The following is a 9,834-nucleotide window of genomic DNA, read 5'->3' as shown; positions in this document are numbered from 1 at the left end:
TGTCTTAAACAAATGCAATCTAAAGGTGCATTTGCAAAGAAAACACTCACAGTTCTTTTGGTTTTACCCTTTTTTGTATTTTCCTTATATATTTGTGGTAAATAAATGTTTTTTTGGAACACATTCCTTGATTTTCATTTGCTTAATGTATAAGTTTGTAGAAATTGTTTTATTCAAGTTATTTTTATTTATTATGTATTATCACCAAAATGATTTCATTTTTCATTGACAATTTAGTTTAATAGTTACACTGAGCACAGTGAGGTACCCATGAGCAAAGTATCATCCACACCTGCTGCTCCCTAGGTACCACATGAAGCCGCCCACTGCTTCACTGGGTTAAATGGAGAGGATGGATTTCAGAATGTTCACCACAATCACAAATCACATTCACTTCACTTTCAACCAGGTTACAGATTTGAACATGTTTTAAATGATTGTTTATTATGGTCATTGGATATGTATTCCTTTTATTTATTTGGTAAATATATAAAATATATACTTTACTAATTGGTTATAAGTGTTCTTAAATAGCAGTTTTGCACAGGAATTAGTGTTGTTCAATGATGTGCAATTACATTATGCAAATACAAAACCATACAATAAAGCACTTCAACAGCAAAAGTCAACAAACAAATACAAATAAATTCAAAGTTACATTAAGTGTTGGGATACATTAAAATCAATACAATGTAGTAGATGTCATTAAGCTAATCATTATGAAGAGAAATGAGATGTGATGTGTAACTAATTATTGGCAAAGCAAGTGCGATGATCCGTTGTAATGTTTAACGTTAGACAAAAACGGAGCAATGTCATATTTAGGTAATACCACATTGTGACCATATATCAAAGGCATCATCCATTCTTGAAGGTGTAAACATAAATATTTTAGTAAATGAGGTCACTAATTGTGAAGTGATATCTAAATTGATTCCAAATCTTTATAGAGTGTATCACAACAGGATTCAATGTGAAGCTAGAAATCAAATGAGGTAAAGATATTTGGCACATAATATTGAAATAAAAATAGTAGATGCAATAGATTCCCTTTCTGTATTTACCCAGTTAGGGACATTAGTACGACATTGCTCTTATATTGGTGAACCAGGAATAGTAAGAATTTTGGGAGACCTGTGCCTCCGAATTTACAAGGTCTCCGTAAAATTTTCCCTATTAACTGCGACTGTTTTTTATTCCAAATAAAAGTTGCAGTTTGACTATTTAGATTCTTAAAATGGATTTCATAAGAAAAATAAGAAGGCACTGGAACAAATATACAAACTTTGGTAAAACAGTCATCTTAATTATATAGATTCTTCCACCAAGAGATAATGAAAGCGAGTGTCACCGTTCAAAATCTAATTTAAGATGAGAGAGTAATGGCAAATAGTTTGCCTTATAAAGGTCTTTAAATGTAGCAGTAATTCAGTTCCCCAGCTATTTAAATTTTCTCTGGGTAATTAAAAAATTTGTTGAAGAGATAGAAGCATAAATATTTGCTGTGCCAAGTGGCATAGTTAACTTTTTTGAAGGTTAAATTTATAACTATAAACTATAACTATATAAGGTTATAATTTATATATTTATAAATTCAGTGAATGTCAGTTCTTAATAAAGCCTATTTGATCAGGTGTAATAACTAATGGAAGTGCCTTTTCCAATGGCAGAGCCAGAATTTTCCCTAGGATTTTGGCTACATACAAACGGGAGATTGGACTAGATTGTTCTGCATTTAAAAGGAAGATGTGAACTGCATTCTAGAGGATTTTTATCTTTTTTTTAAATGTATGAAATGTATGCTTGACAAATAGTGGGGGGTAAGGAGTGATTTACAAAAGACTCAACAAAAATAGTCTGTAACAATGGGGAAAGTTGGAGGGAAAATTTCTTAGAAAATGGGGTATCCATCTGGACCTGATGACTTGCCACTTGCATGCTCTTGATTGCAGAATCAGATTCCAAAATTCTAATTGCCCCTTACAACTCAGTGGCAAAACGTGGATCTACAAGTGTAATGTCTAATCTGTTAAAGACATTTTCTAGAGCCAGCTGATCAATGTGTCAGTCAGGATTGACAGAGAGATTTTAATAACTTGATAGTAAAACAAGCTCAGTCATTTAGCTAAGCATCTACTGACAGAAAAATCTGGATTAAAACAAGCTATGAGTAGTTGCAAGATCTTTTCTAAAAAAAAAACATGTAATTTTGTATTGTTTCTGTCTCTCACCGATCTCTCTGTGTTGTGTCTCTTCTTCTCTCCCTACTCAGAGAATCTGCAGTTATCTAGTTGACATTTGTAAGACATTTGATATTAGCACATTCCCTGCTTTAAGGAGACAGCTGGCTTCAGCACAGGGACTAACTAACAAAAATAAAATAGACAACAGGACACAAAAGGGTGTTATATGACCATCTGAAATTAGGTATCGGTTAAAATGAAGGAATGGACTCATCACCTCTGTTAACTTTTCCTAGTAGGGTTACCACTTCCTTCACCCCTTGAAATATACAGTAGTGTCCGGATGAGTCCCTGTCCTGCCTTCTTCTATATGTCAGTTCCCATTTCGCCAGCAGATGTTGCTGGGCATTCCATTAGTTCTGTCATATACAGTAGTCTAATGCACCTGTACAGGGATATTTATGGTAAAGAAAAAACCTAGATGAGAGTACACGTTTGCTGGCTGGCAACCGGGACACTTGTTGTCATAAAACAAGCAAATGGAACGAAGTCTACATCTCAATTATTTACAACTTCTCCATATTGTAGCACTGGCGGGGCGCATGTCCCAGCATGCCCCGCGTACAGTTGTAAATAGCCCTTGTATTGTTGTTGTTATTGTGAATGGTTATATTTCCTTATTGTTGCGCGTGTGTTTACCTGTGTCTTATGTGTACCCTGTCCGATCCTCATGTGTAATTAGCTTACGTAAATCTCCCACCATGTATGCATCTTACAGTTGAGCATCTGACAACCTTGTGTTTCCTGTATGTAACTGGATTGGTGCTCGTTAGGTGCCTGATATTGTCACGATCCGCTCCGTTCGATCCCGATGTGTGCCACGCCCACCTCGTTACCTCGTGTGATTACCGATTGTTATCACCTGTTACCCGTTCTTTCCTGCTTGTCTTGTGTATTTAGTCCGCGTCTGTGTCAGTATCCCTAGATCCGTCATTAATGTTGGTAACCATGTTGTCCTGCCTGTCCTGAATAAACCCGTCTTCGTGGATCTTCGCTTGCCTGCTTGATCATTTCCCCGCGTCCTGCCTGCTTGTCCGACAGCGATCACGACAGAATGACGGATCTCAACAATGACTCGCCTCCACAAGCCGAGCGGCGGCGCATCGGCTTATTACAGGAGGTGGTGTTCTGGCTAAACCAGCCCGAGGTTCAAGAGGACCCTGTAGCGCTGCAGTTGGCCAGCCGGAGCGGGACGCTCCTTAGCGAAATGTCCCCGCACGGAGACGTGCCCGTTATGGAGGAGGTACACGAAAGCCTCCGGCAGCTCGTGCAGCGGGTGACAACGGTGAGGACTCCGCCCGTTATGCGGTCCAGAGCAGGGACTGAAGCCCCGTCGCCCGTCGTCACGGAGACGGCGCAGCCACCGCCAACCCCAAGCCGGAGGAAGAAGAAGAGGCGTAAGGAGAGGGCATCAGAGGAAGCCCTAACCATTTTCCTGGGAGCCGCTTCTCTCTCCTCAGCTCCGCTCCTTGTTAGTGATCAGGGGGAATCCCTGATCACCATGGACGTCACCGCCACCGAGAAGGTACCTTCGCGGGCAGCTTCCCCCTTCCGGGGAACGCGGCTAGCCCTTAAAGGGGCCAGGGCCGTCTGGGATACGATTCCCTGGATCCCCAAGGCCCTTAAAGGGCCAGCGCCTGCACACCCGGCACCGATCCTGGCACCTATCTCGGACCTGCCTGCTCCGGACTTGCCAGCAGCACCTGCTGCTACTGCCGCCGCACTGCCCGCGGCAACGCCTGTCCAGCCTGACCCGCTTGTCCTGCCTGCGGTACCTGCAGCTGCCAACGCTTGGCCCGCAGCAACCCCTGCTGCAGCTGCTGTCGCCGCTCTGCCCGAGGTGCCTGCTGCGGCGCCCCCTGCTGGTCACATGAAGGCGGCACCCGCCAAGGCGCCCCCTGCTGGCCGCAAGCCTGAGGTACCCGCTGAGGTGCACCCTGATGGCCACGTGTTGGCGGTGCCTGCCGAGGCGCCCCCTGCTGGCCGCACGCCCGAGGCGCCTGCCCAGGCGGCCCCTGCTGACCACGTGATGGCGGCGCCCATCAAGGCGCCCCCTGCGGGCCACACGCTCGCGGCCCTGCCCGAGGCCGTCGTTCCCGTCCTGCCCGCGGCCCTGTCCGAGGCCGCCTCTCCTGTCTTGCCCGCGGCCCTGTCCGAGGCCGCCTCTCCTGTCCTGCCCGCGGCCCTGTCCGAGGCCGCCTCTCCCGTGCAGCTCTGCTCATCGGTCCAGCCAGTTCCGGACCCGCCTGTTCCCGTCCTGCCCGCAGCTCCAGCTGCACCGCTTCCTGCAGCTGCCACCGCTCTGCCTGCGGTACTACCCGAGGTGGCCGCGGATGTGCCCCCTGCTGACCGCGTGATGGGGGTGGCCGCAGATGCGCCCCCTGCTGGCCAGGAACTGAGGGTGCCCGCTGCAGCTCCGCCCGAGGGCCTGACTTCGCCTCCGCCTGCAGCGGAGGAAGCCGCTCTGCCCGGGGTGCCCCCTACTGGCCGCACGGCCGAGGCACCTGCTGAGGCGCCCCCTCCTGATCTGCCTGTCCTGCCGGCGCCTGATTTGCCCGTCTCGCCTGTCCTGCTGGCGCCTGATCTGCCCGGCTCTCCCTTCCAGCCAGTCCTGTCCCCGGCTCCGGCCGCACCACTTGCAACCGTGCCTGCTGCCTCATCAGAGGCCCTGCCTCTATGTCCCCAAACCCTAATGACTCCTTCGCCCTTGCCCCGACAAGGCCGACGCCCCTCGGGACCCCGCCTTTCAGTGTCCCGCAAGGGACGAGGACACAGGCGTCGGGCCCGGGTCCCGCCCACCCTGCCCCCTGGGTCGCCCGTTCGGCCCCTGGCTGTGGCTCAGTGGCTGCCTGCGGGTCCTGCGGCGCCAGTTCGGCTCTCGCCTCCAGGTCCCCCTCCGGTGCCTCATCGCCCTCCTACGGTCCCTCTGTCGGTGCCTCGTCGGCCGCCTCCGGGCCCCCCTGCTCCGGCTGGGCTTCGGATGGCGCCTTCCCTGGCTCCGGCTGCGCCTTCTCCTGCCGCGGCTTCCCCCTTCTGCCTGCCTGCGCCGCTGTTCCCTCCTGCTCCCTCCTCGTTTCCTTTGTCAGTCCCTCCATCTGTCTCCTTGCCCCCTGTGTGGTCCCCTCTGGCTCCGGCCTCCCGTCCGCCTGCGGCCCCTGCGGCTGCCTTCCCTCGCCTGCCTGGGTTCCCCTGGGCTCCCCTTTGTCCTCCGTCCGTTCATGTCTGGTCTCTCTTGTCTGCTCCTCCTCCCTTCGTTCCGCCTGTCTCTGCTCCTCGTCCTTCTGTTCCTCCTTTGTTCACTCCTGGCCCCTTCATATCGCCTGTGGGTGTTCCCTCTGTGTCTCCCTTCTCTGTCTGCCTGTCTGCATTTCCTGTTCTTTGTCAGGTCCTGTCTTTCTGTTGGTCCTTGTTCCTGTTCTGTGTCTCTGTCTTGTTCCTGGTCCCTCGTTGATGTTTTTGCTCTTGTTTTCCAGGTCCTGTTTCCCTGGTCTTGTCTCGTCCGCCGCCTCCCCTGAGGCGCGCCCGGAGTGCGCGCCTTTGGGGGGGGGTTCTGTCACGATCCGCTCCGTTCGATCCCGATGTGTGCCACGTCCACCTCGTTACCTCGTGTGATTACCGATTGTTATCACCTGTTACCCGTTCTTTCCTGCTTGTCTTGTGTATTTAGTCCGCGTCTGTGTCAGTATCCCTACATCCGTCATTAATGTTGGTAACCGTGTTGTCCTGCCTGTCCTGAATAAACCCGTCTTCGTGGATCTTCGCTTGCCTGCTTGGTCATTTCCCCGCGTCCTGCCTGCTTGTCCGACAGTGATCACGACAGATATAGTCCTTTTCAGGACTACCAATAAAGAGTGTGTTCTCCCCGGCAAGGTAGTGTCCGTGTTTCTCTCTGCTCCTGCGATGCTTCTGTCTGCCTGACGCTACAGTATGTTTTTATAGTTTGAAGAGTTGAGTGGCCTACCATGTAATTTAGGTATCCTTTTTGTTTTAGGTTCGAGGTTGGCCAGAGAGTTTATATTTTGATGTTTATGTTTTTATATATCCTGGGTTTATATGTATTTTTCTTACAGTTCATTATTTTTGCTTCATTACTACCTGTCACACTTGCGGAGAAGGCGAGTCGGGAAGCAGGCAATCGGAGCCGTAAATAAGGACAGACGGGGTTTATTGCAGGCAGACTGACGGACAACGAACTGCACATGACAATACAATGACGGAACTGGGGACTACTGACTTAGACACGGACTAAATACAGGAGACAGGCTAAGGGTAACGAATCACAGGTGAGAACAATCAGGGAATCACACGAGGTAACGAGGTGGGCGTGGCACACATCGGGATCGAATGGAGCGGATCGTGACACTACCTATTTTGTATTAATATTTAGTTTCCCTTGTTATCCCCTGATGTTTGATTATGTATCTAGTGATTGCCTTTACCTGTGCTTGTATTCCTAGTGCTTGTTACTACCCATACCTGTCTCTTGTTAATCCTTGTCATGTCTGTATTTAAGTGCCTGCCCTTGCTTTATTCTTCAGTTGGTCATTGTAGTTGTTTTGGTGTACCTAGTCTTGTGTTTGTGCCTGTGCTACTGTGTTTGATCAAGTGGTGCTCCCTGCTTTAGTTCTTCCTATCTGTGTTTAGACCCCTTGCGGTTCCTTTTGTTTCTTGTTTGTTTTTGAATTAAGTTCCTGTCTTAACCGAGCCACAATGTGAACTGTTTTTTTGTACTTCCACCATGCCTCTCTGTTAAAAGGAGGACAATTGAAACCAGATAAAGTAATCAAGCGATCATGTCTGCTTTTATTTGATCCATTCCTTTTCTGCTTATATCTACATCACATTGACAAAGTGTGCTGTGACAGAGCTAATGTCCATGTCACAGACTTTGTTTTCAAATTAAATGAAAAGAACTTACATGCAAATTTTACTGTTTTCATCATTTTATTGCAGATGCCGAAACAGCAATGAGCATTTTCCCACTGCAGAATCAGTACTCCAGCACTGCCAATTCTGATTCAAATACACAAAACACAGTTTATCTCAACATTCAAGGTGGCCAACTATGTGAAGAGGATTTTTAACTTTAGCATTATGATCTGTTTTACATTTTTTAATGCAATAATGTTAATTGTCTGTGGTGGGGAAACTTACCTGTTGGTTCCTGGGAGCCGATATTATTTTCTAAAGGAGCTGAGTGCAGCAGGCTTCTGGGATATGTAGTTCTAAGGGTGGCATTACATAGAGCAACTTTTTTGACAATGTTTCTCAGGCACTTTCCCATGTATTATTGTAAAGTGGAAGCGTTTTTGGAACTACATACCACATGAAGTAACAGAGTGGGATCGCCCAGTGCTTAGGTGCATATTGCATAAAAGTCGCCAAAGTTCTGTTGACTCAATAACTGCAGAGTTCTAAACTTCCTCTGACATTAACCCCAGCACAAAAACTGTGTGCCAGGAGCTTCATAGAATGGGCTTCCATGGCCGAGTAGCTGCATTCAAGCCTCACATCACTAAGCGCAATGTCAAGCGTTGGATGGAGTGGACTCTGGAATAGTGAAAACATGTTGTGTGGAGTGACAAATCATGCTTCTCTGTCAGGCAGTCTGATGGACAAGTCTGGGTTTGGCAGATACCAAAAAACATTACTAGAGATGCACCGATACCGATATTCGGAAGACACAATGCCATAGAAGACACAATGCTGTTCACAATTTTTGTCTGCATTTCCCTTGCAACATGTTCAACAATTTTTGTGCAACTATACCTGGAGTGTAGACTAGTGCCCAAGTTCACACCATTTTTTTCCTGAAGTTCAATGAGATCGTCGTGATCAGTAAAAGGTCTGTTCATCTTTGCAATATAATATGCTGTTCTGAACACAGCATCCGTCTCGGCCAGCACAGTGTCTGATACAGCCCTCACCATACTTCCAAGCAAATCCTGTCCACATTTTTGTGTGAGCTCCTGAGCTATTTCATGAGCCCTGGAATTCTCATGCCGCCGAATCTTGTTCCGGAGTGAAGACAGTGCCGTTTCTCGGTTCTCACTGGAACCTGATGACTTTTCTGTCAGGACACCAGTTGACTTGGTGGTGCTGCAAACTTCACATCCTGCAAGTGAATAAAAATGATCAGAATTGTATCATTTTAAAACTCTCCTAATAGTAGCATCTACTGATCTAATTTAACATTCTCAACATATATTATACAATTAATCATTAACTGCAAACCATTTTACACCATTACAAACAAGAGATGAAAATGAAGTGATCAAACTTTATTTTTTCTATTATTTTAATGACTCCCATGAGCTACAAAAATTATACTGTCAAATGTCTGCCAAGCATAACTTACTTTACTCAACTTTTATACTCTCTAACTTCAAAATACTATGTACAAATAATCAAATTTAGTTTTATATAAATTATATCATTCATTAAATATACACAAAACATCACAGATTTTCTTCATAAACTAAATTTCATAGGCACATTTGTTTTTCTTCTAACATCTGCTTTACCTAGCTTTCTTTCCCTCCATCCTAACCAAGGATGTCTGTTTTGGAACTCTCTAGCCTGACTCTCACTCCACACGGCTGGCCAGGAGCTCCCATCTAAAAAAATAAACAATGGTTTTACAATACAGTCTATGGGCTCTCCAGGACCAGGATTCCCTACCCCTGAGCTAGGCTGTGTGATGACATACTTGAGCTAGCTTTAACAACTTTGTAAACTAGCCACTTAAAAAAAAAGCCACTTGTACTTACCAGGGGCAGGAGTAACGCTGACGTCAGTCTCATTATGTTTGTGTTGAGCCGTCAAGCTGGTGGTGGTGGGTTCTTCTAAGGCTGTCTCTGTTGCTACAGCTGGAGGAGCCGGTTTATAAAAACAATCAAAAAGTGTCGCTTGTTTTCTCTTCATCTTCATCCGCTAGTTTCTGCGACGCTTCTCCGTGCTCTCTTCCTGAGTGAATTTCATATGTTCCCGCCCACACCGTTCCAGCCAATTACAAATGAGCCGCTGAATACCAGACCAATCGCAGAGCAGTGCGCTGTAGTGTAAGCTCATTGGCTCAGTCTTGGCAACAGGAGGAGAGGTGACGCAGCAGCAGAGAGCAGCGGAGAGAAGCAAAGGGGAGTTTCGCTTGTCCATGAATGCGAATGTAATGAACACACGCATGGATTGCCACGTAACATCGGCCACTTTTTAGTGGTTATACGGAAATTCTTAAGCCTTTCTAGTGGGCATACGGCGTATACCAGCGTATCACGTAGACTACACCACTGCTTTGGGAAGAACTAGAACAAAGATTGCAAGTCAAGCCTTCACGTCCAACATCAACGCCTGACCTCACAAATGCTCTTCTGGATGTATGGGCAAAAATTCCCACAGACACAAGTGTGACAGGTGTTATAGCTACAAAGTTGTAATAGCTACAAAGTGGAAACCAACTCCATATTGATCCCTATGGATTTAGAATGAGATGTCATAAACTTTCCTGTAGGTGTAATGACCAGGTGTCCCAGTACTTTTGTCCATATAGTGTATCTTAGCTGTCTACAACTGACAAGATGAAAGGTGGGGGCAA

At 46.6% G+C, this 9,834-nt stretch overlaps 1 long non-coding RNA gene across 1 annotated transcript; it reads right to left on the bottom strand.

Annotated features, from left to right (window-relative positions):
* Nucleotides 1-7,327: 7,327 nt before the first annotated feature.
* LOC140592210 (uncharacterized) lies at nucleotides 7,328-9,549 on the bottom strand. Its single transcript, XR_011992494.1, has 3 exons — nucleotides 9,014-9,549; nucleotides 8,768-8,860; nucleotides 7,328-8,358 (listed from the first exon to the last, which is right to left on the bottom strand). It is a non-coding gene; the product is annotated as an uncharacterized lncRNA (long non-coding RNA).
* Nucleotides 9,550-9,834: the final 285 nt, after the last annotated feature.

The sequence above is a fragment of the Paramormyrops kingsleyae genome, chromosome 8 (assembly GCF_048594095.1).
Source record: "Paramormyrops kingsleyae isolate MSU_618 chromosome 8, PKINGS_0.4, whole genome shotgun sequence".
Taxonomy (NCBI): domain Eukaryota; kingdom Metazoa; phylum Chordata; class Actinopteri; order Osteoglossiformes; family Mormyridae; genus Paramormyrops; species Paramormyrops kingsleyae.
This window is presented reverse-complemented; position numbering and strand designations above follow the sequence as displayed.